Here is a 27,373-nt window from a genome sequence, read left to right on the forward strand (position 1 = left end):
GTTAAGGGGACCTTAGGTGCCCTTCCAATTTCCATATTAAATCCACTTGGGAAACTTCCATGTTCTTCATAAGTATAACCATGTAGCCTTTAGCCTTTTCCAAACCATTTAAACTATGCATAAATCATTTATCCAATTTGAAACATGCAAGAGTTCCATTAAAAGAAGCCAATGCAATGAACATATCTTAATAAGCATTTTATCAAACACCTTGGGGGCATAATATAACCATAACCAATTCAAAAGACCATTAAACCATTACCCTGCAATCAAATTTTCCAAAACCACCATAATGCATATAAAAGCATAATTAAAACCATAGGAAACCAAAACAAAGCATTTAATATAAAAAAAAAACCCCAAATAATAGTTGAAAACCATAATCATGAAATAGTAAAACCATGAAATCTATCATATAAACCATGCCTTTAATTGAAATTACAATGAGGGAAGAGAATCATGCCTTATATCGAAGAATTGATGGAAAGAAATCACCAAGACAAGCCCTAAAGCAATTCGTAAGATGAAACCCTAGCCTTCTTTCCCCAAAAGCTCTTGAGAGAATTATGAGATATATTGAAATAGTTTCTAAGTGTTACTGAATAGAATAATAGCGTAAATATCCTCCTAAGTGTATTAGAAGTTGTGGGTCCTAGTTAGGGTAAGGAGATAAATGTCCATATTACCCCTACTTAAATCCCTTAAAAACCCATCGCAGGTATATGACTTGACCCATATGAGACGTATCCCTCCTATACAATTGGTATCCACCACTCTTATCCAAGCCTCAACCCTTGGATAAAATACTGTCCAGTATATGACTCATCCAACAAAGTCGTAACCATGGCATATTATCCATACCTATGACCTGTATCCCTGGCAGAATAAAATGCCAGGAAAATCAAATACTACCCACCATACGAGTCCTTCATATGACTCGTACCAAGCCATACGACTCACACCCTTAAGTCGTACCCATTCCAGTAGCTAAAACCATCCTACCAACTAATACTTGTCAGCATACAGCAGAACCATACCACTCGTACCCCAGAATACGGCTCATACCCATGAGTTGTATTGGGTCCGTAGAATGGATTTGCAGAAAATTTTTAAAGATGAAAATCCAGGATATTTTAGTCTCCCCCACTAGGACCATTCGTCCCTGAATGACGAACAAGGTAGGGTTAACCACACACAGAGTCATTTGCATTATCAAGCATCCCTTCAACAAAGTTTGAAAACACAGAGGCAAAGATGTTAATCTTTCCTTTAACAAACTCAAAAAATAAAGATGTGTTCAAGACACATACCTTCAGCACGAATCCCACGAGCATAAAACAAATGCAGATACTTGGACTTCATGTCCTCTTCTGCTTCCCAAGTAGCTTCTTCCACCTTATTGTTCCACCATAGAACCTTAACTGAAGCCATATCCTTGGTCCACAACAGATAAACTTGCTTATCTAATAACTCATCCAGAACCTTTTCATAAGACAGAGAATTCGAAATACCCAATACTTTCAATGGAATAACCAAAGAAGGATCACCTATAAACTTTTGCAACCTGGAAACATAAAAGACTGGTGAACTAAACTTAAACTAGATGCAACTCCAACTCATAAGCAACATTGCCAACTCTCTACAAAATCACATAAAGACCAATGAATATAGGACTGAGTTTCCCTTTTTTGCCGAATCGTACCATTCCTTTAATGGGAGACACCTTGAGGAACACCCTATCCCCAACCTCAAACTCCAAGTCTCTACGCCTAACATCTATATAAGACTTCTGGCAACTTTGGGCTACTTTAAGCCTATCCTGAATTACCTTAACCTACTCCATTGCCTGATAAACCAAATCTAAATGAAACATGTATGCTTTTCCTAACTCAAACTACCCAATAGGAGATCTACACCTCCTACCATACAGTACCTCAAAATGAGCCTTACCAATACTCGAACGGTAGCTATTATGTAAGCAAACTTCACCAAGGGTAGATGCTCAACCCAATTGCCACCATAGTTAATCACACAGGTCCAAAGCATATCTTCCAATGTTTGAATAGTTCTATCTGCTTCCCATCTGACTGTGGATGAAAAGCAGTACTTAGACTAACCTTAGTCCCCAACCCTTTTTGGAAAAACCACCAAAATAAAACATAAACTATGCACTTCGATCATTGATAATCGAAATAGGTACCCCATGTAGCTTCACAATCTCCTTAAGATACAACCATGCATAATCCTTCACCAAAAAGATAGTCCACACTAGCAAGAAATGTGAACACTTGGTCATCCTATCCATGATGACCCAAATCGAATCATACTGATTTCGAGACCGAGGAAGACCGGTAATGAAGTTAATATTAATCACTTCCCACTTTTATTCGGGAAGATCAATTTCTCTATATAACCCTCCTGGCCTCATGTGCTCAACCTTAACCTGTTAACACACCATACACTTGGCCATGAAATCAACCACATCCCTTTTCATGTCATTCTACTAGTAGATCTGCATGAGGTCATGATACATCTTAGTTAAGTTGGGATTAACTATATAGCGCGACTCATGAGCCTCAGCCAAAACCCTTTGCCACAGTCCATTTACATCAAGAACACACAACCTTCCTTGGTACTGTAAAGTACTATCACCACTGATCTCAAAAACCACTACCTTTTGCCCACAAACATTACCCTTTATTTTCATCAAGATAGGATTCAACACTTGTTTCTCCATAATCCTTGCACCAAGAGATGATCAAACCACTTATTGCACTATCACACCACCATTCTTAAAGTCTAAGAGATAAACTCCAAGATTAGACAAGCGGTGAATATCCTTAACTAATTCTTGCTTGCCTTTCTCCACGTGACCCAAACTCCCCATGGATAACATGCTAAGACCATCAGCAACCACATTAGCCTTACCTGGGTGGTAGTGAAGACTCATATCATAATCCTTTCAAAGCTCAAGCCACCTCCTCTACCTGAGATTAATCTCTTTCTAAGTGAATACGTACTGAAGACTCTTGTGATTAGAAAAGATATCCACATGAACACCATTCAAATAAACTAGAATATCATCAATAAACTCAATGATGAAGATATCCAAATACTACTTTAACACCCTATTTATCAAGTCCATAAATTTCATTGGAGCATTAGTCAACCCAAATAACATCACCAAGAACTTAAATTGCCCATACTGAGTATGAAAAATCATCTTAGGGATATCCACCTCCCTACTCTTAAGATGATGGCACACAAACCGAAGATCTATATTAGAGAAGAACTTAGCACCCTATAATTGGTCAAATAAGTCATCTACCTGAGGAAGAGAATACTTGTTCTTAACTTCCACATTATTCAACTGCCTATAATCAATGCACATCCGAAGGGAACCATCCTTTTTGCACACAAACATCACTGGTGCACCCCTTGGAGAAATACTTAAATGAATAAACCCTTTCTCTAGAAGATCCTTAAGTTGTTCCTTGAGTTCCTAAACTCAGCTAGAGTCATTATATATGGAGGAATATAAATTGGATGAGTGGCCAGAAGTAAATCAATACCAAACTATTTCCCTATATGGAGAAACACCAGGAAGATCATTCAGAAAGACCTCTGAAAACAAATTAACTATACGAACCAAAAAAAAAGGACCTTCTGAGTTAGAATCTTTAACCGGGACAAGTGATATAGATAACCCTTAGAGATTAACCTCTGAGCTCTAAGATAAGAAATAAACGTCCCCCAAGAGCAAAGAAACTACCTTAAAATTCTATAACCGGTTCACTAGGAAACTTAAAGCTAACTCTATGAGTCCAACAATCCACATATGTATACCAAGATTTCAACCAATCCATACCTAGAATTGCATCAAAATCTACTATATCCAACTCAAACAGATCTGCCAAGGTCTGCTTGCTATCAATAGATACAACACCCTCCCTATAGATTCTCTTAGCAATAATTGAGTCACCTACTAGGGTAAAAATAGAAAAGGGATCTAACATAACTTTTAGATCCAAACCAAAAGATAGCCACATATGGAGTCATATAAGAAAGAGTGGACCCCAGATCAAGAAAATAATATATGTCACGAGAGAAAAGTTGTAACGTACAAGTAACGACATCAGGTGATGCCTCGGATTCCTAATGTACTCCAGGCGTAGGATTATCCCTTCAGCATTATCCCTAGATAGGATGAAAGAATTTCCTTGTTTTCCAGATCTAGGAGGCATGATCTGAAAGATGAACAAATAAGGATTAGAGGAGATTCTAAGATCGAGAACTCAAGCTTGAAGATAGAATACCAATAAAGTGAAACATTCCTAAATGTCTTATATCCTCTCTCTTATGAGTGTGGTGCACTTCACATACCTAAAAGAGACTCTACTCAATACGACTTTATATAATTCCTAATTAACCACGAACTTAGGCTCTAATACCAATTTGACATAACCTATTCCCAGGCCTAATCATAATGGGCATCCCAAGACCAACTAGGATTGGGGACCGCCCACTATTACCCAACCCAACCACCTATACCTAGCCTTAGATGGACTAAATTTCAAATATATAACAAGATAACATTATTGTTCTCATTAAGACTCTAGGATAGGGTCACGATCATGACTGACCCAACCAAATCCAAATGTACCACACCAACTGCCCAGCCATACCAAACCAAAACATAGACCATAAAACCAAAGAAAATACCAAACATAATATGAAAAATCAATCCCAAAATGTAATATAGTGGAATAGTGAGAAATCATGTCCTATGATGCCAACCTCAATATCAATACCAATGCTAAGGCCAACACCCCTACCAATCCTACCCATACCAACCCCCTAAAGTACTAAAAATCCTCTATCCAAAAGAGAAAACAAATTTAGTTGGGACATACCCCCAACTATGGCTAAAACCAATATCCAAAATAAAATAAAATTGTCTAAATAATTCTATAACATAAAATGATGCCATCCAAAAGGATGAAAGCTCACCACTTTAGTCTAAATGATGATACCAAATCTACGTGCTAAATAAGAGTAAACTAACGGATTCTTTCATAGAGTGGGTATATAGCCGCCAGTAGATGGGGTTAGTGAATAACCTCTAGCATGAATCTTAGGATAAGGAAAAAATAATGCCAATTATAAAACCAAGTGAAACCATCTATAATGCATACAACTATATATATATATAAGTTCCAGGATAGAAAACAAGGTTTAGCATGCATTTTAAACCTTTACCTAGGTTCTGTATCTTAGTCGTCCTAACCACTCACAGGCCATATGGGTTCAGCTCTCCCTGCTCAAAGGGCCTCAGTATGTGTAGCTGCAAGAATAGGGAATATCTCATAGGATGACTAGTACATCCCCCAGTATGAAATATGATACATGTACATGGTCACAAAGACCGCTCATATTGGCAATTATGAGTGGTTTTGGTGTCTCTAGGATCGCTACCTTCCACGGCTTAGCTACACACCCAGCCATTAATGCCCGATTAAAACCATGTCCAAATAATTCATTTACCATTTATTAACCAAGTTTAATATTAGTGGTATCATCATACCACCCCATTACTTGCAAGTAATATCCAGAGTCAAATTATTTAGGTTAAGGGGACCTTAGGTGCCCTTCTAATTTCCATATTAAATCCACTTGAGAGACTTCCATGTTTTCCACAAGACTAACCATTTAGCCTTTAGCATTTTTCAAACTATTTAAACTATGCATAAATCTTTTATCCAATTTAAAACATGCAAGAGTTCCATTAATGCATATAAATGCATAATTAAACCCATAGGAAATCATAACCAAGAATTTAATATCAAAACCCCCAAATAATAGTTGAAAAGCATAATCATAAAATAGTAAAAGTATGAAATCAATCATATAAACCATTCCTTTAGTTAAAATTATAATGAAGGAAGATAATCATGCCTTATGCCGAAGAATTAATGGAAAGAAATCACCAAGACAAGCCCTAAAGTAATTTGTAAGATGAAACCCTAGCCTTCTTACCCCAAAAACCTCTTGAGAGAATTATGAGATATTTTGGAATAGTTTCTAAGTTTTAATGAATAGAATAATAGGATAAATAACCTCTTAAGTGTATTAGAAGTTGTGGGTCCTAATTAGGGTAAGTAGGTAACTGTCCATAATACCCCTATTTAAATCCCTTAAAAATCCATCATAGGGATACAACTAACCCATACAAGTTTTACCCTCCTATATGGTCGGTATTTATCACTCATAGACAAACCTCAACCCTTGGATCAAACTCTGTCCAGTATATGACCCATCTAACCAAGTCGTAATTATGGCATACGATCCATACCTATGACCCCTATCCCTTGTAGAATAAAATGCCAGGAGGATCAAACACTACCTATCATATGAGTTCTTCATACGACTCATACCAAGCCCTATGACTCATACCCTTAAGTCGTACCCATTCCAGTAACCAAAACCATCCCACTAACTAACACTGGTCAGTATATGGTAGGACCATACCACTCGTACCCTAGCATATGGCTCATATCCATGAGTCATTTTGGGTTCTGAGAATGGATTTCCAGGAAATTTTCTAAGGGTCAAAACCTAAAATATTTTAAATGGAGATAGTGTGAGCTATTATTTAGGATATTTTATGATGTGGGTGACATACTCATAGTAGTTATTTATGTTTATTAGTTTTTACTTTGCTCAGTCAGCCTATGAAACCTACTTGGTACAATTGGAACATAATAAACCTACTTAGTACAATTAGAACATACTCATCCCTATTATGACCTTTCAGTACAAATCCAGGTATGAGTACATCATGTGGCAGCTGATATCATATAGATGATCATTGACACGTGAGGTATTAGTTTCTCTATGCCTTTAGAGTTGACCTTAGATCTCTTTCTATCCAGATAATGTCTTTATTTTCTATTAAGATATGGACTTATATTCCTTGGATTTCATTGTAATTTCTATTTTTAAGTTTTATTTAGATTCTTCTTACACTGTGATACTATGGTTTAGGATGGTTTAGGGTATCATTGTTATTCAAATATCTATTATTACTTTACATGTATTGTTTGACTTTATTCTAGTAGTTCTGCCTTAGGATTTGTGTTATAATTTCTTCATACTTATTAATTAGGGTGATTGGCTTACTTGACAAGGTCTAGCTAAGGTAAGCGCCATCATGACCTTAGTTTTGGATCGTGACAAATTGGTATCAGAGAAGCAAGGTTCGTGTGTCTCATATTTGTAAAAATAAGGTGTCTGGTGGAGCCTCATAGATCAATACATAGATGTATATATCTATTTTGAATAGGCTATCATGGATCAATACATAGTTGTCTATATTTATCCTTCAAGGACTATAAGATATATTTAGTAAACTTTCTTATTTGCTTTCTTATCATATGGGTTTTTCCTATCCTATATTCTAAACTTTATTTCACTCTTTTTTATGCAGATGGTAAGCACTAGATCTCATGAGGCTAGAGATACCGAGCTAGTATTCTAGGAGAGATCCCAGTCTAGGGGATGAGTCATGGGTCATAAATGGGCTCGAGGTAGCAGACGGGCATGAGGATATTTCTCTTCCAAAGGTATTAGTAAGGGAATCTCTCTCGATCCTGAGGTTGATCATTCTAAGGTTACGAGTCCTTCTCAGATTCTATAGAGTATAGCTTCCCCTATCTTGGAGGTCTTATTGATTAATTTGTTGACTTATTTAGAGGGTATTTCTTTGAGTACACCTAGTGTTCCTACAGCTTCGAGTGTACCTTCATCTAATCCAAAGTCTTCTATAGTGTCCTATGGTTTTGAGTATAATTTTTTCATTGATACCGACATCTGCTTATGGTATTCTGCAGGCTTCAAGTGTTATTCCACTTTCTGTTCTAGTATCTAAGTATCGTATTCTAAGTCCAGGAGTTTAGCCTTCAACTGTGTTTCCCCCTCAAGTAGGATCATAGCTTGATAGATTCACTATTCTTTTATTGTTTTAGATCATATTATCTCTTATGACGATCAAAAGAGGTTTGAGAAATTTACTCACAGGGGTCTACCCAATTTTAGTAGTATTATGGGCGAGGATGCCTATGAGTTCTCGATTGATTATTGGGATAAGTTGTATAATCTTGGATTTCTTGAGTCACATAGAGTTGCTTATACTACTTACTAGTTGAGAGATGTATCTAGAGATTGGTGGAGGTTACTTGTTAGTTTCAAACCCCTTGGTTCACCAAAGATGACTTGGGATAAATTTATTGATGTCTTTTTTGATAGGTTAATTCCCTATAGTTTAAGGGATCATATGAGAAATGAGTTTGATCACTTAGAGCAGGGTTTCATGACTATCACAGAGCATGAGAAACGTTTTAATATCTTGTCCATTTATTTTATTGCCAGTATTTCCATCAATTCTGAGAAGATTAAAAAGTTTATAAATGGATTAGATACTATTTTTTAGTTGGCTACTACCTAAATGGTAGTGCTAGGTCATCATTTTAAAGTTTGGTCGATAATACAAAGATGCCTGGGGCAATTCTTTGATCTACTCAGGAAGTTGCCAAGAAGGTACACTATTAAGGAGAGATCAGTGGTCACAGACCTTAAGACAAAAATTTTAGAGGTTCTCATCAGTACCATGGTAGAACAATGCAGGCAGTATTGTAGGGTTCAAGTAGTAATTCTTCTTGTTCAGAGGCTTCAGAAAGTCGAGTGTCATCCCGGGGTGGTTATTCTATCTCAATCGCACCTTCTTAGAATGAGTTGGGCCATAGAGGTTGTGATGTATGTGATGAGTTTAGTCATGTTGAAAAGGATTTCCCCTATCATATTTTTAGGCCTACTATTATATCAACAGTAAGAGGTGACCCTCAGAGTAGTAAAGGTTCTACTTGAGGTGTGCGAGGCAGAGGTAATGGTTTCCATATTGGTGGTGGTTACGGGTTTACTCAGTCTAGTAGTGTGAATTAATAGTATTATGCTATACCTTTTAGACCTGAGATAGGGGTTTTCAATGTTATTATCACAATTATTATCCCTATTTGTATTAGATCTATATTTGTGTTATTTGTTTTGGGGTCAATATTCTTAACTGTCTGCATATTTTACTTCAGTTTTTAATTCTACTAGTGAGCCTCTTTCCATGACTATCCATGTATCTACCCCAATAAAAGACTCTTTAGTAATGGATCAAGTGCATTGAGCTTATGTTGTGACCTTTGTATTCCATGAAACTTTGGTAGATTGGAGATTTTACATATAGTAGATTTTTATGTTGATTTAGTTCTTACACTCTCTCTCTCTACCTCTAATGTTCACCTTTCACTTTTAAATGTTCTTATTGATACTCTACTTCGACTGACCAATAATTTTTAATACTGGAAATGGCATTGATAAGCCAGAGAAGGTAAGGTAGACCCTCTTCTCTCTCCTCAGATCTCTCCCCCTTAGTTCCTCTTTATATTTGCCCCCCCTTCCTTTCTCTTGTCCCATCACTGCTATTGCTGGTGGTTTAGGGTACCCGTTGACTCGACTATGACAATAGGGAAGGGTTTCATCGGTGGCAAAATAAGTTGGTTCGATGTCCGCCTACGTCCATCCCCTGGCAGGATCCTGATGCCTCTCAAGCATGGCTTCGGTGACTTTTCGGTGACACTCCAACTACGTTCCTGCAGCCATTTTACCGGTGACCCTTTTTCGGCAACAAATTTTTTAACATTAAATTGACGGACCCAGCAGCTAGCAGGCATACCGGTGACTTTGAAACTTTTATTTAGTTAGCCACATAATACAAAATTTGATTTCTTTATACTATTTTTCTTCTATTTCCCTGTATTTTGTTTTTATTTTTGTTTCCCTTTCTACATTTTTTTCTATTATTTATGTGTGTAGTGGTGACTGGCTGGTTTGTTTTGAGATTGTTTTTGTGTTGTGTTGTGTTGTCTTAGCTGCTAGAGATATTAGTGTACTATGTGGGTGCCCTCTCTTATAGTCTTTATCCTTTTGCTTTATTTGTGTGTCTTTTGGTTTGGGACTTTGTTTTATTTTTTAGTAGTGGCTGGAGGGGTTGATGGTAGATTAGGGTCATATTTGAGGGGGTTAGGGGTGAGGGCTATTTTGGGAGGGGATGAGAAGGGGAAGGCAGAGATGGGTAGGGGTTATAGGTTGGATGTTAAGGCAGGTTTGGTGAGGGGATTTAGAGGTAGGAGAGAGGTGAAAGATAATAGGTTGAGGGTAGGGTATTGAACATTGGGACCCTTCAGGGTAAGTCTATAGAGCTGGTGAAGATTCTTAAGAAGAGAAGGATTAATATAGCGTGTGTTCAGGAAACTAGGTGGGTGGGATCTAAGATTAGGGATGTGGATGGGTACAAGCTATGGAACTTAAGGAGTGTGAGGCATCGGAATAGAGTGGGCATCTTAGTGGATGAGGAGCTTAGAGACCAGGTGGTAGAGGTTAAGAAGGTCAGTGATAGGTTGATGAAGATTAAGTTGGTAATCGGGGGTTTTTTGTTAGATGTGTGTAGTGTGTATACGCCGCAGGTAGGCTTGGAAGAGGAGATAAAAGTGACATTTTAGGAGGAGTTGGACGAGGTGGTGAGAAGCATGCCTAGCTCAGAGAAAATTGTCATAGTAGGGACTTTAATGGGTATATTGGGGTCCTTCTGGGAGGCTATAATGATGTGCATGAAGGTTTTGGTTTCAGTGATAGAAATGGTGAAAGAGCTGCTCTGTTGAATTTTGCAAGGGCCTTTGGGATGGTGGTAGTAAATTCGAGTTTTTTGAAGAAGGAGGATCACTTGATTACCTTTCAAAGCATGATAGCCAAGTCAAAGATTAACTTTTTTATGCTTAGGAAAGGGGATAGGGTTTTATGTAGGGACTGTAAGGTCATTTCTAGTGAGCATCTTTTAATCCAACACAGGCTGCTAGTGATGGACTTGTCTATCAAAAAGGGTAGGAAGATAAGGGCCAGGGAGGGCTAACCTAGAATTAGGTGGGGGGCTTGATGCTAGGTAGTGCACTAGAGATAGGAGAAAAGGTAATGAGTATGGTGGTGTGGAAGTGCAGGGGGGACATGGATGTTAGGTGGGATAGGGCTACTAGCTGCATAACAAAGAATGCTAGAGAAGTGTTAGGTATTTTGAGAGGTCGGGTAGGTCATCATAAGGGGGACTAGTGTTGGAATGAAGAAGTGAAGAGGAAAGTTGAGACCAAGAAGGAGGCGTATGTTAGGTTAATTGAGAGTAAATACGAAGAGAAGAAACAGGTAAATAGGAAGGCTTATAAAGTATCTAGGAAAGAGGCAAAGTTAGTAGTTATGGCTGCTAAGTCAGTAGTATTTAAGAGCTTGTATGAGGGATTAGAAGAGAGAGGCGGGGAGAAGAGGTTGTATAGGCTAGCTAAGGCTAGAGAGAAGAAGGGTCATGATCTCGATCAAGTCAAGTACATTAATAAGAAGGATGGTAGTGTTTTGGTGGAGGATTCTTACATTAAGAAGAGATGGAAGAAGTACTTTCATAGCCTTTTTAATGAGAAGGGGACAAAGGTTTTGAGTTAGGAGAGCTAGAGCACGCAAAGGAGTGTCATGATTTCTATTATTGTAGACATTTTAATATTTAGAAGATAAAAGAGGTTATCCATAGGATGAGGAAGGGTAGGGTAATGAGGCCTAACTAGATTCCGGAGAACTTTTGGAAGTATATTAGTGGGGATGGTTTAAGGTGGTTGATTGATTTGTTTACCAATATTTTCAAGACTTTCAGAATACCTGAGGCTTGGCGATGGAGTATGATGATCCCGTTATATAAAAATAAGGGTGACATTTAGAGCTGCAATAACTATAGTGGTATTAAGCTGTTGAGTCACACTATAAAGATTCGGGAGAGATTAGTTAAGAGGAGATTGAGAAGGGTCATGTCTGTATCAAGGAATCAATTTTGTTTTATGCCTGGTCGCTTGACAATAGAGGCAATCCACCTGGTGAGAAGACTGGTAAATCATTATAGAAAAAGGAAGAGGAATTTACACATGGTGTTCATTGACCTAGAAAAGGCATATGATAAAGTCCTGAGGGAGGTTCTGTGGAGATGCCTAGAGATGAGAGGGGTCCCAGTGGCTTACATCCGAGTTATTAAGGACATGCACGATAGAGGAAAGACTCGGGTGAGGATGGCGAGAGGAGACTCTGAGCATTTATCGGTCGAGATGAGGCTGCATCAGGGTTCGAACATTAGTCCCTTCTTATTTATATTGGTAATGGACGTGTTGACATAGAGTATTCAGGATGAGGTGCCTTGGTGTATGTTATTTATGGATGATGTAGTGCTGATTAATGAGACGCGGAAGGGTGTGAATAACAAATTAGAGGTTTGGAGGTAAACCCTTGTGGCTAAGGAATTTAGGTTGAGTAGGTCCAATATGGAGTATTTGGAATTCAAGTTTAGTGATTTAAGGCAGAAGGAAGAAGTGGTGGTGAGGTTGGACGCCCAGGAGGTTTGTAAAAGAGATAGTTTTAAGTATCTTGAGTCTACGATTCAGGGGAATAGGGAGATTGATTAGGATGTTTCTATACATGTTGGAGCAGGTTAGATGAAATAGAGGCTCGCCTCGGGAGTCTTGTTTGATAAAAAGGTGCTTCTTAAGCTTAAAGGCAAATTCTATAGTGTGTCAGTCCGCCCAGCAATGTTGTATGGATCAGAGTATTGGCTAGTCAAGCACTTCCATATCCAAAGAGTGAAGGTGGTGGAAATGAGGATGTTACATTAGATGTGTAGTCTTACTAGAGAGGACAGAGTTAGAAATAAAGTTATCCGAGAGAAGGTGGGAGTGGCTTTAGTGGAGGAAAAGTTAAGTGAAGGAAGACTTAGATGGTTTGGGCATGTGATAAGGAGAGGCGTGAATTCCCTAGTTTGAAGGTGTGAGAATCTAGCTTTGGATGGCTTCAGAAGGAGTAGAGGTAGGCCGAAGAAATACTGAAGGGAGGTGATTAGAAATGATATGGAGTAGCTTCAGCTTACTAAGGACATGACCCTAGATAGGAAAGTGTGGAGGTCGCGGATAAGGGTAGAAGGCTAGTGTGAGTATGTGGGGTATAGCAAGCAGTTAGGGGAGACCGTGTGTTTTCGAGCTATTAATCATAGGAATCTTAGTATTCTTAGGTTTCTTTGGTATGTGTGAGTATGTTACAACTTGGAAGGTTTCCTTCATATTTTTTTTGCATACTTCTTATTTTCTATTTTTTGTGTTGCCCTTATTTATCGTATGTCGTATTTTCTCTATTTGCTAGAGTCATTATTTCTTATCACATATTTTTTGTTGTGTCATTCATCCTCTTGTTACTATTCTGTATCTCGAGTTGGGGTTCTATAAGAAATAGCCTCTCTATTTCTTTCGAGGTAGTAGTATGGTCTGCGTACATCTTACCCTCCCCAGACCCTACTTTGTGGGATTACAATGGGTTTGTTTTTGTTGTTGTAGTAAATTTTTATGTTTTCTTAGGTATGGACCAGTTATCTCCCTATTATGTAATTCTAAATTATTATGCTAAGATTGTGACTTTATCTTCGTCGAGTGTGCCAAAGATAACTTGGAAGGGGTATGTTTCATTTAGATCCAAAGGGAGTTATATCCTTTCTATGGGATTATCACTTAGTAAAGAGGGGATGTTTGACTTACTTGGTACATACTCGTGATATTGGTGTTGCTTTACTACCTCCTTTGGATTCTGTCTGTATTGTTTGTGAGTTCAGGAATGGCATTCCTTTAGATTTGCCTGTTATGTCTTCGAATCATGATATTGACTTTTCTATTGATGTTGAGCCGATCACAAAGACTATTTCTATTCCTCCTTATAGGATGGCCCCAATAGAGTTAAAATATTGAAGAATAAGTTGTAGGAATTAGTGGACAAGGGATTTATGGACCTAGTTTATCACCTTAGATGTTTTTTTCTTGTTTGTGAAGAAAAAGAGTAGGTCTATGTGCATGTGTATTGATTATAGGAGTTTAAGAAGGTGATAGTTAATATTAAGCATTCTCTTTCTTGTATTGACGATTTCTTTGATCAGCTTCAAGGTGCTTCGATATTTACAAATTTTAATTTGAGGTCCACGCATCACCATTTGAGGATTCGAGCTATGGATATTTCAAAGATAGCTTTTCATAATCGGTACGGGCATTATGAGTTCTTGTTCATGTCCTTGGATTGACCAATGCCCCATTAGTGTTCATGGATTTGATGAACTGAGTGTTTTATCTCAATCCTTTTGTTATTGTATTTATAAATGATATCTTTTTTTACCCCAATAGGGAGGCCGACCATGAGGAGCATTTGCAGATTGTACTTTTGAGGTTGAGAGATGAGAATTTGTATGCTAAGTTCTCGAAGTGCAAGTTTTGTTTAGAGTCTATCTCTTTCCTGGGTTATGTAGTGACCAAGGACGGTATCATGGTCGATGCGGCCAAGATTGCGGAGGTTCATAATTAGGCTAGGCCTACTTCTCCCATCAAGATTTAGAGTTTTGTTTGTTTAGCAGGCTACTATCAATTCTCTGTTGAGGGGTTTCATCTACTACGGCACCTTTGACTAAGTTAACTAAAAAGAAGACTTCTTTTTAATAGTCTGATGCTTGTGAGGAAAGATTTTGAAGTCTCAAAGATTTATTAACATCAAATCCTATCTTGACTTTGCCCCAGAAGAGCGTTGGCTTTACCGTCTTCTATGACACTTTTAGTGTTGGGTTAGGTATCGTATTAACGTATGAGGGTATGGTGATTATTTATGATTCTCACCATTTGAAGCATCATGAGAAGAATTACCCTACCCTTGATTTTGAATTGTGTGCGATTATTTTTTCTTGAAGTGATGGAGAAACTATTTGTATGGAGTCTGTTGTGTGATTTTATTAGATTAGCTTGAGTTACTGAAGGATTATGATTATAAGGATTATGATCACTCTATTTTCTATCATTTGATCAAGGCTAATATGGTTCAGATGTCTTGAGCTAGAAGTTAACTAGTATGGGTATCTTAGCGCATATTTTGACCCAATAGAGGCCATTGGCCTTAGAGGTTAAATCTTTAGCTAACCAGATGGTTAGGATTAATATTTTAACACCTGGGGTATTTTGGCATTTGTGTAGGCTAGATCTCCTTTGATGGAGCAGATTTGAGCTCATCAGATTGAGAGTGATTCGGTGTAAGGTGTTAAGTGGTGAGGCTAAGAAAAACTTATTTTCAATGGTGTTTTGAGGATTAGAGACTGAGTTTGCATGCTGAAAGTGGGTGATTGGGTGAGGTTGATCATGAAGGATGCTCATTATTCTAAATACTCCATTCATCCGGCAGTAACCAAGATATATTGTTATTTGATACAACACTTCTGGTGAGGTGGTTTGACGAAGGATGTAGAAAATGTTTTAGATCATTGCCTATGTTGTCAATATGTGAAAGACGCCTATTTCAGGCAAGATGATTTCCTTTTGAGATTACCCATTCCTGAGTAGAAATAGGAACGGATCACTATGGACTTTGTGATGGGTTTTCCTCATACTTCTCATTGTTCCAAGTTGGTTCATCGTGGATTTATTGATGAAATCTTCTTATTTCATCTCTATTAAGGTTTCCTTCAATGCTAAGAGGTTGGCTCATATGTATGTTTGTGAAATAGTTCATCTCTATGGTGTACCATTATTTATTACCTCAGATAGGGGTTAAATTTTCACTTCTTACTTCTGGAAGGCTTTTCTAGAGGAGTTAGGTCCTGGGGATGATCTTAGAATAACTTTTAACCCTTAGACAGGTGGTCGGTTAGAGATGACTATTCAAGTCTTAGAGGATATACTCTGCGCTTGTGTTTTGGACATTGGAGGTCAGTGGGAGTAGCATTTAGCCATGGCAGAGTTTGCATATAATAATAGATACCATTCTAGTATTGAGATGGAACTTTTTGAGGCTGTATATGGTAGGTTTTATCACTTTTCGATTAGTTGGTTTGACGTTTCTAAAATTAGACCTCGAGGTATAGACTTTCTTTATGAGTGTTTGCATAGAGTTTAGATCATTTAGGATAGACTTTTAGCACTCAGAGTAGGCACAGTGCTAGGAAGATCTTAGACTTCGTACCCTGAGATTTAGGGTTGGTGATCTATTCTTTCTTTATGTATCACCCAAAAAGGGCGTGATGATATTTAAGAAGAGGGACAAGCTTAATCCCAGGTATATCAAACCCTTTTTAAGATTTTTTGGACCATAGAGGATATAGCTAACAGTTAGTATTACCCTCAAATTTTTTATCCGTTCATCCAATTTTTTGTGTATCTAGACTATGGTGTTACATTCTGGATGAGTCTCATGTTATTCATTAGGACATAGTCTAGATAGATGATCGATTGTCCTTTGTTGAGAAGCCAATTTCTATTTTAGCTCGAGATGTTAGGTAGTTATGTTTTTGAGATATTCCGCTGGAATCACCATTTTACAGATGAAGCTACTTGGGAGGTTGAGTCTGACATGCATAGTATTTAACCCTAGCTTTTTGCTAATTTAGTTATTTTTCCTTGTCTTTAGTTCGAGGATGAACTAGGTTCTTAGTGGTGAATATTGTAAGGACTTGATTCTATGTTTTTTATGTGTTTTGACAATTTTTTTCCCTCCCCCTGGTTGCTATGCATTGTTTTTGGGGTGTCAGAATGGTTGACACAATTTTTGAAATGATTCAGAATAATTTATGCAAGTTCGTGGTTTTTAGAGGGTAAAAGGCCTTATAGTTAACTTCAGTCAACATTTGTTGTTATGTGTGTCAGATGGTAAAATGGATTATGCGAGCATAACCAAAGTGTGGATTTTGGGTTGGTAGCATAGTTGGTTTGATTTTATGACTTTTGGATCTCATTTTGACCCTTAGTTCAAAAATTTGTGAAATTAGGTCTCGGGGTTAAATTTTGTGAAAATACTGGCTTTTTGAAAATTTGATATTGTCATTGAATCCAGAACATCGAATTTAGTCTTGTAGTATATTTCATTTTCCTTCATGGGATGTCAAACAAACTTTGAGGAGTGGATAGGCAACTTTGCAATTTAGCAAAGTTGTTGATCTAGCCGATATCTGGTGCAACTACTTTAGCATCCAAACATCCACTAAATCGGTAGCCTCTTTAGTGGTCATGCTACTTTAGTGAAGGGTCGACTAATAGCCAATTACTTCTAAAGCAAATATTTATCTCTTTAACAGTTTTGTTTTAATGGTAGGAGACCGCTTTAGCGGCCTCCCATTTTTGGGATGGACCCAGTAAGCTACTTAAGAGGTCATTTGACCGCTTTAATGGTCAAATTAGGAGTCATTTAACTACTTTAGCGGTCATAGTTGAGCAGCATTAAAAGCTTATTTTCTTGAGTTTTTTTTCATTTTTGAGACTTGGAGCTTCGAGTTGAGAGAATTTTTTGATAATTTCTTCCATTCTTGAGCTTGGGTAAGCTCTAATCACTATTTCAATTACTTTATTTCAATAATTATCATTAAAAACTCATTAATTTATGATTTCAAAATAGGAATTTAGGGATTTTGGTCTAGAAGGTCTAAAAAGAAATCTCTTCAATCTAAGCCTCGTTTTTACCCATTTTTACTTGGATTTTATCTTATGCTTCCTCTACTCATAGGTAAGGTTTTTATAAAAAAAATTGATTTTATCCTTTTCGAATATCTATTCTGAAGGTCCAGTTTGACCACGACTTGATAATAGGCAACATAGGTATCGTTGGTATCCTTTTAACGCATAGATTCTATATTTGTATGTTTAAGTTGATTCCAAAGTTCTTTTATGGGGAAAACTCTATGTTGAAGGGCTTTCATCTTGGATTTTGACATCATGAGGTAGGTTATGGCTTGACTTTCTTTAGACTCGGCTAGGTAGTTAATAAATATGTAAAAGCATACTATGTGTAATGGGTAATAATCTTAGAAATGGTATTCAATGATATTATTATAGTTGTGTGCTCGTATAGGGGCATATATTGTTGTTTGTGGTTGCTTGAGACGATATTTGCTACATGTTACCTGTGTGGGGGCTTTATCTGATATTATTGGCCTTATGTATGCATTTGGCTACTTTTTTCATGATAAAAATACCCAAGTTGAAATTAATGTGATATTAATAATTTCTTACTTGTATTTTAACTCTAATGGTACATTGTTTATACAAAATCATGAATGATTGACATATTGAGTGGAATATGAGCTCACGTGTACATGCATTGAATGGATTCGAGATCTTCATACTAGTTTAGTTATGAGCATTACATCCTCATATCATACATACCTTCATGAGATATTGGTATATTGTAGAAACCAACAAATTTTGACATAAATGAGACACTTTTACAAAACCCTATGTCGTAGCCAATAAGTTAGAGAGCAGATATAAATATTGAGATTTGGATTGAGCATTGTAAAAGTACATGGGTTGTGAAACCCTCAAGGGTCCTACCTTGAAGCACTGAGGTTCGATAGGTGTATAGGGAGGTTATGCAATAACCTCAAACACATCACATCATCATTGTCATCATTATTGCATTACATACATTATGCATCTTCAGTGTTGCACTTTTGTGCTTAATTTAATGTATATTTATTCTATTACATTTAAATACCTGTTTATTTATTCATGTACTATATATTTAGAACTGTTAGTAAAGATGGTGTGTGCTACCATTTGGGATATTTTCTTATTGCACGTGACGTGCTCATAGCAGGAAATTATGAATATTATTTTCAACTTTGCTCAGTTGGCCTATGATACCTACAGAGTATAAGTGGATCATACTCATCGTTGTTATACCCTTTTGGTGCAAATCAAGGTACGTGTACACCGTACGACAGTTGTGATCATGCGAGAGATCATTGAAACTTTAAGGTATTGACCAATCTATGCCTTAAGAGTCGACCTTAGACCTCCTTCTATCCAGATGATGTCTTTATTTTGTATTTAGAGACATATTTGTAGTTTTTGGATTTCAGTTGTATTTTCTAGTTTTCAGTTGTATTTAGAATGTTCTTAAACTGTGACACCAGGTTTTGGGATGGTTTATGATATCATTATTATTAAGACTTCGGTTATTGCTGTACATGTATGGTGTGACTTTATTCAAGAAGTCTTGCCTTAGGATTTATGTTATGATTTCTTCTTACTTATCAATTTGGGTGATTGGCTTACTTGTCAAGGTTTAGCTGTGATAAGTCTCACCATGACATTAGTTTTGGGTCGTGAAAAATTTTGTAATGACCTAAATTTATGAGTTTCCATTTTTAGGTCTTTTGATCATTTTTTTCTTTTTCATAGTTTCTACATGGTTGACACAGTTCTTGATGCTATAGAGAATAATTTATGTGAGTTTATGGTATTTTAGAGGCTTGAGAAGTCATATAGTTAACTTTGGTCAAAATTTGATTATATTAGTGTCGAATAACAATTTGGAATGTACTAGCAGATCCAAAATATCAAATTTGGATTAGCAGCATGGTTGGTTTGGGTTTGGGTTTGGGACCTTTATGTCTCATTTCGACCCATTGTTTGGAAAATAGTGAAAAAAGGTCTCGAGGTTTAATTTTGTGAAAATAGTCTTTTATAAACAAATTTGACATTTTCATTGAGTACGAAACATAAATAATAGCATAGTAGCGTATATAGTTTATTTCTGTCACATCACGAAATAATCTCAAGGGTTTGATTAGAGATTTTAGAAAAATCATGATAATCAGCTTACTGTTGATATTTGGTGTATGGAGTCATAAAACACCCTGAGTTTTGACCCTTATAAAATTTCTTAATTTTTGGCTTCTGGACATCATACGACTAGGAGATACAATTCGTATGATAAGGTATAAGTCAAGTGACCCAGTTGCATGTTGTCCAGTGTTGGGTGATGTTGGGGGGTTGAGTTTCTAGAATGGGTAGGTGGGTACGAGTCATATAATTGGTGATGGGTTATTGCTTTGGATTTTTCTTTAATTAATCTGAAACTTAGTAACATAATTTAGATCTGAGTACAAGTGGCTCACCATGAGTTATGAGGATAAGGTACGAGTCGTATAGTCTAACTCGTATATTGGACAGTGTTCAACCCCTCCTGATTCTTTCTAGGGTATGATTTCATCGTACTAATCATAATTTTGGGTATGGTTTGGCTTGGGTGGTCGTATGTTGGACAGTTTGGAGTACAAGGGGAGGCCTAGGGTACGAGTAGTGGGTCCCACTCATATGGTAGGGTATGAATTGTATGGAGTGGTTGTACCATCCTTCAAGAATTTTAAGCAGTTTACTTTGGGGATAATTTGGACATTTCCCCTCTTAGCCTCTTAAGTCCTCACGGCTTATAACCCTCTTGGGACATCATTTAACCTATTAGCAATCATTTAAACTCTATTAAAACACTCTCAAATTATCTCAAGGTTCTTGGGTCAAGGAAGGCTAGGGTTTTATCAATAGGATCAATTTGGGGGCTTAGAAGTGTGATTTCTCTCCATCATCTTTGTAATCTAAATCGTGTTACTCCTCCCTCATTGTTAGTTCCAACTAAACTCATGTTTTATGTATGGATTTCATAGCATAATTGTGGTATGGTTTTGGGTTTTGAATATATGTTGGGGATTTTGGTTATAAATGGTTTAGATATGTTTTCCCATGTTTTAATTATAGTTTCATGATTTAATGGTGGTTTGAACATATGATTGCATATGAATGGTTAATTGGTACTTGGGTTTTTTTTATGAAAACTATTTGTCCCCAACTTGTTTGATAAAATGCCCATGAGAATGCTTTTGGTTAAATTGTTGGCCTTTCATTGAACTATGCATGGTATAACGTTGTAATGGAATCCTAAATTGTATAAATAGTTTAAATGGCTTGGAATGGTTAAATGGTAAGGTCTTGGTGGTTATGGTTGGCCTAATTGAAAGCCTTGTGAGGTATAAGGGAATCCCCCAAGCAAGCATAATAATAATCACTTGTGGGGTACATGGGATTCCCACAAGTCAACTTAATAATGTAATCTATGGGTACACGGGAATCCCTTCTTCTTTAAAGAGGATAGATAAGTACATTTCTTGTAAGCTATAGTCGGTATAACGATACCATTACTTATAACCTTGGTTAATAATTAATGGAATAATGGTTTGGTTGTGTGGTAATGGGTTTAATTGGTAAATAATGGTGGGGTGTAATAGCTAACCGTGATGGTGTGAGTCCAATAAACGAAAACTAGAAACTCATGTTTGCCGACATAAGGATTGGTCATGAAAACCATATAAGATACCTACAGGGTACACAGAAATCCTCTAAGTACACTTTTACATATGTATGATAGAGAGCGAAGGGTACTCAGGAATACCCTACTCCTATAGTATCTCTAGTTCATGCGGCTACACATATCGGGGCTAGTTTAGGGTGTTACACTGGACCCATATAGCCCGTGGGTGGTTGTAGGAAAGTTAAGCTACATATACCCACGTTAATGGTTTTAAAGGTATGCTAAACTGGTTCCCTTTCCCAGCATAGTTATATATATATATATATATATATATGTATGTATGGTTATGAATGCATATGGTTGGATTACTTGGTTTTAATGGTTGTCATTATTTTATCCTTATCTGGAGCGAATGATAGCGTTCACCGGCTAACCCATCTTTGGGGGATGTATACCCATGCAATACAGGAACTAGCTATTCTACTCCTCCTTCTTAGTGCTTGGATTTGGGATCAGCTCCATTGGATTGAAGTGGTGAGCTTCTATATTTTGTAAGGCTCTATTTTATGTCATTGATATTTTTGAATACTTTGGTTATTTTATAGACATTGGTTTTGGATATGGTTGGGGGCATGTCCCAACTAAATATTGTTTACTTTTGATTAGAGGATTTGTAGAACATAATGGGTTGGTATGGGTAGTATCGGTATTGGTGTCATCCTTAGTATTGGCATTCATATTGGGGATGATACCGTTTGGCTGTATTTATAATTGTTCTATCCTTTTATGTTATGGACTCATACTTGGCTATTATTTTGGTTTTGGTATGGTTATTGGTTGTGTATTGGATGGTTGGACTTGCATGGGTTAGTCATGGTTATGGATTTATCCCGGAGTTCAGATTGGTACAAATACACTATCTTGTTATATGATCAAAATTTATCTGACTCAGGGTGTTGATTTGGATGGTTGGGTTGTCTAATGGGGGTGGTCCCTGGTCCTGGTTGGACTTGGAATTCCCATTACGATAAAGCCTGGATTATAGTCATGTTTAGTTTGGTATCAAAGCTTTAGGTTCATTGTCAATTGGGAGTCCACAAAGACCTATCAAGTAGAGTCTCTTTTAAGGGTGTGTAATGCGCCACACTCATAATAGAGAGGCTACAAGGCATTTAGGAAATGTTTCTCTTCTTTGTGTTCTATTTTCAAGCTTGGAGTATAAGGTCTTGGATTCTTTTGATTTTTTTTCTTGTCTTTTAGATTATGCCTCGATGATTTGATGTATTCAGAAACTCCTCTGTCCCAACTAGGGATAATTTTGATGGGATACACTCTTCTTATAGGGTCTATACTCGATCTAGGGGTCCAGTCCCTGATATTTCTTGCATTCCACCAGACGTGATGAATAAGGACTTTCATTAGTCGATTTATGTGAAGTCTCTATTGGTATCTTCTCAGGCTCAGTGGGGTGCATCTTCTATTGCATTTTCTAAGGCCATAAAGGTTAGCCAGTTATGCGGTTGAATCCTCCAACTTTCACTAGTGTTAAGGTAGAGAAAGATCCTCAGGTTTTTCTAGATCAGATGGAAAATATCTTTAGGGTCATACACGCCATGAATGTTGAAAAGATGAATTTTATGCCTATCAGCTAAAGGAAGTGGCGTACCAATAGTACGAGGAATGGGATCAGGAAAGGGGTGATGTTGAGGTGTCATCTTTATGGGAGACATTGTCCAATGCATTTCTGGACCGCTTTTTTTCCTCAGGAGTTGAGAGAAGAAAAGATGGGGAAATTTGTTAATCTAAAATAGGAAAAGATGTCGATCAAGGAATATGCCTTGAAATTTCACCAGTTGTCTAGGTATGCTCCAGAAATGGTGTCTGATATGAGGGCCAGGATGAGAAAGTTTGCTTCAGGACTATCTTGTGAGTTGATCCTTGAGAGAAAGACTACATTGCTGATCAAGGACATGGACATCTATAGATTGGTAGTTCATATGCAATAGGTAGAGGGGGAAAAGAGGAAGCAAGCTAAGGTAGAGGAAACAAAGAGTAAGAAGTTAAGGTTCTCTGAGTAGGGTGGACAACAGCAAAGTGTGGGGATGGTGGTAAGTGGCCAGTGAAAAAGTGGGAGAGTTCTAGTTCTTTCTCCACAGCTAGTGCTCCTTACTCTAAGCACATGAGAGATAGGCGTCAGCAGGGTAGCAATAACTTTAGGGAATTGGCTGCCCAATCTCAAGGTAGTAGGGCTCATTTACCCTTATTATATTCTTCTTGTGGGTTCTATATTTGATTACATTGGGGCTTCTATGATGAGAAAAGGGACAGGTTCTTCAAATATGGACAGCCAATCCATATGCTCAGAAATTGTCAGATTGGTAAACTTGCTTCATAAGCGAATAAGGCTTCGATTGCCTCTTTATTTGCTCCTGTACCTAGGGGTGCTTCTTCTGCATCTGTCTCTTCATTTGGTACCGGCACAGGCTGGAATAAGTTATATGCTCTTGCATCCCGATAGGAGTCTGAGGCATCACCTGATGTCTTGACGGGTACATTACCACTATTTTATTATGATGTGTATTATTTACTTGATCTGTGTCCACTCTCTCTTATGTGACCCCATTTATTGCTGTGTATTTTGATTTTGATCCCGAGGTTATTTTGGATCTTTTTTCTATTTCTACCCTTGTAGGTGACTCTGTGGTTGCTAAAAGAGTCTAGAAGGGTTGTGAGGTATCTGTTAGTAGTAAGGAGACTTTGGTGGATTTATTTGAATTATATATGGTGGATTTTGATGTTATTCTTAGGATGGATTGGTTACACTTGTGCCATAATCCTTAAATTATCGACCCATAAGGTTGTCTTTATGTTTCCTAGTGAACCATTTATTGAGTGGGAGTGTAGTTCCCTAGCCCCTAAGGGGAAGTTTATACAACATATTAGATCTTGGAGATTACTTTCTAATGGGTGTCTCTATCATTTGGTCTGGGTTATAGACTTTAACTCGAAAAGTCCTTTTTTACATTCGGTTTTAGTGGTGAATGAATTTCCTAATGTCTTTTTGATGATCTTCCTAGTGTTCCCCCAGATAGGGAGATTGAGTTTGGGATTGATTTGGTTTCAGACACTCGTCCAATATCTATTCCTCCTTATAGAATGGATCCAGCAGAGTTAAGGGAACTCAAGGAAAAACTTAAGTATTTTTTTGGATAAGGGTTTCATCTATCCTAGTGTGTCCCCATGGGGTGCACCGGTGTTATTCATGCGTAAAAAGGATAGTTCCCTTCGGATGTGAATTGACAATCGATAGTTGAATAAGGTGATGGTTAAGAACAAGTATCCTCTTCTAGTGATAAATGACTTGTTTGATTAGATGCAAGGTGCCAAATTCTTTACAAAAAGGTATATCTTCAGTGTGGGTATCATCAGCTTAAGATTAAGGAGGTAGATATCCCTAAAATAGCCTTTCTTACTAGGTATAGGCGCTTTGAGTTCTTTGTTATGTCATTCGGTTTGACTAATGCCCCGAAGGCATTCATGGATTTTATGAATAGGGTCTTTCATCAATATTTAGATCTTTTTGCCATGTGTTCATTGATGACATTCTTGTATATTCTAAGAGTGAGGTGCATCATGACAATCATCTTCGTGTGGTGTTGCAGACCTTGAAAGAGCAGCAGTTGTATGCCAAATTCTCAAAATGTGAATTCGGGTTGAACGCTCTCACTTTTATGGGTCATATAATTTCTAGTAAGGGGATCATGGTGGATCTGCAAAAGGTGGCAGTGGTTAAGAAGTGTCCTAGACCCACGACTCCCATTAATATTCTGAGTTTCTTTGGTTTGGCCTGGTATTATAGGAGGTTTGTAGAGATTTTTTCGATGATAGTTGCCTCATTGACTAAGTTGACTCAGAAGAAGGTAAAGTTCTCTTGGTCGGATGCTGGTTGGGTAGTTTTGAAAAGCTGAAGGATAAGCTAACTTCAACTCTAATTTTGACTTTGTCTAAAGGTAGTGAGGGGTTTTTGGTTCAGTGTGATGTGTCCCGGGTGGGACTTGGTTGCATTCTTATGCAGCATGGTAAGGTGATTATCTATGCTTCTAGGAAGTTGAAGGTACATGAGAAAAACTATCCTACTTATGATTTGGAGGTTTTAGCGGTGGTGTTTGCATTAAAAATTTGGCAGCACTATTGATGTGGAGTACACGCGGATATCTTTTTCTACCATAAGAGTCTATAGTATGTGTTCCCTCAGAAAGAGCTTAATATCAGGAAAAGGAGATATCTTGAGCTTCTAAAGGAATATGACATGAGTCTTCATTACTATCCAGGTAAGGCTAATATTGTTGCACATGCTCTTAGCAGGTTGTCTATGGGGAGCTTAGATTATGTGGATAAGGAGAAGCGGGAATTTATGAAGGATATTACCCGCTTGGCTAATCTTGGAGTTTGCCTTTTGGACTCCGAGAATGGTGGTGTATTGGTATAGGAAGTGGTTCGGTCATCTCTTGGTGTGGATATCAAGGAGAAGCAAATGCTAGATCTTGTCTTGATGAAAATCGAGGGTGATGTAGGTGGGCAAAAATTAATAGTATTTGAGATTAGTGGTGATGGTACCTTGTGGTACCAAGAGAGGTTATGTGTTCCTAACATCGATGGTTTGTGAGAATGGGTATTGGCTATGGTGCATGAATTGCGCTATGTTGTTTATCCCAGTTCATCAAAAATGTATCATGATCTCAAGGAGATGTATTAGTGGAATGGTATGAAGAAGGATGTGGCTGATTTTGTGGAAAAACTTTTGGTGTGTAAACAAGTGAAAGTTCAGCACATAAGGCCTAGAGATTTGTATCAGGAAATTGAATTGACGGAATGGAAATGGGAGGTGATCAATATGGATTTTGTTATTGGTCTTCCTCGGTCTTAAAATCAATTTGATTTGCTTTAGGTCATTGTGGATAGGATGAGAAAGTCAGCTCACTTCTTGCCAGTAAGGTCTAACTTTTTGGATGAGGATTATATGAGTTTGTATCTATATGAGATTGTGAAGCTGTATGGGGTACTTGTTTTGATTATCTCTGATAGTGGTATGTAGTTTTCATCTCACTTTTGGTGGTCGTTTAGAAGGGTTTGGGTACTAAGGTTAGTCGGAGTACTACTTTTCACCTGCAGACGGATGGGCAAGCAGAGAGAACTATTTCGATGATTGAAGATATGCTTTGTACATGTGTTATCGATTATGGTGGTAATTGGGTTGAACATCTACCTCAAGTGGAGTTCGCTTACAATAATAGATACTATTCTAGTATTGGTATGGTCCCTTTTTAAGGCACTATATAGTAGGAGGTATAGATTTTTTATTGGGTGGTTCGAGTTTGGTGAGCGGATATGTTTTGCCCGGATTTAGTTTATCAGGCTATGAAGAAGGTAAAGGTGATTCAGTATAGTCTTAAGGCTACCCAAAATCGCCAAAAGTCCTATGCATATATAAGGAATAGGTACCTGAAGTTTGAGGTTGGGCATAGGGTGTTCCTAAAGGTATCTCACATAAAAGGCGTGAAGCTGTTTAGGAAAAAAGGGGAAGCTCAGTCCCCGATATCTTAGTCCTTATGTAGTTTTGAGAAGGATTGGTAATGTGGCATAAGAATTAAAGTTGCCTTCTAGTTTGAGCTCCATTTATCCGTTATTCCATGTCTTTATGTTGAGAAAATGTATAAGTGATCCTTCATTAGTTGTTCCTTTTGGAAAGATTGGGTGTCTCAAATTCTTTGTTGTATAAAGAGATCCCGATTGAGATCTTGGATTGACAAGTTCATCGGCTACGGACCAAGGATGTAGCTTCGGTTAAGGTTCAATGGAGGAACCACAAGGTTGAAGAAGCTACCTGGGAAGCGGAAGAGGACATGAAGTCTAAGTATCCACATTTATTTTCTACTCTGGATATTCATGCGCAACGTATATGTTCTTGATCACATTTTTGTTTTCTAACTTGGTTAAAGGAAGGTTGATTTCCTTGCATCTTTGTTTTCTAACTTAGTTAAAGGTCGAAATGAATGTGTTGGGGTATAACTCGTGCTTGTACTTCCTTGTCCGTCATTTGTGG

This window comes from Capsicum annuum, chromosome 10 (assembly GCF_002878395.1).
Source record: "Capsicum annuum cultivar UCD-10X-F1 chromosome 10, UCD10Xv1.1, whole genome shotgun sequence".
Taxonomy (NCBI): domain Eukaryota; kingdom Viridiplantae; phylum Streptophyta; class Magnoliopsida; order Solanales; family Solanaceae; genus Capsicum; species Capsicum annuum.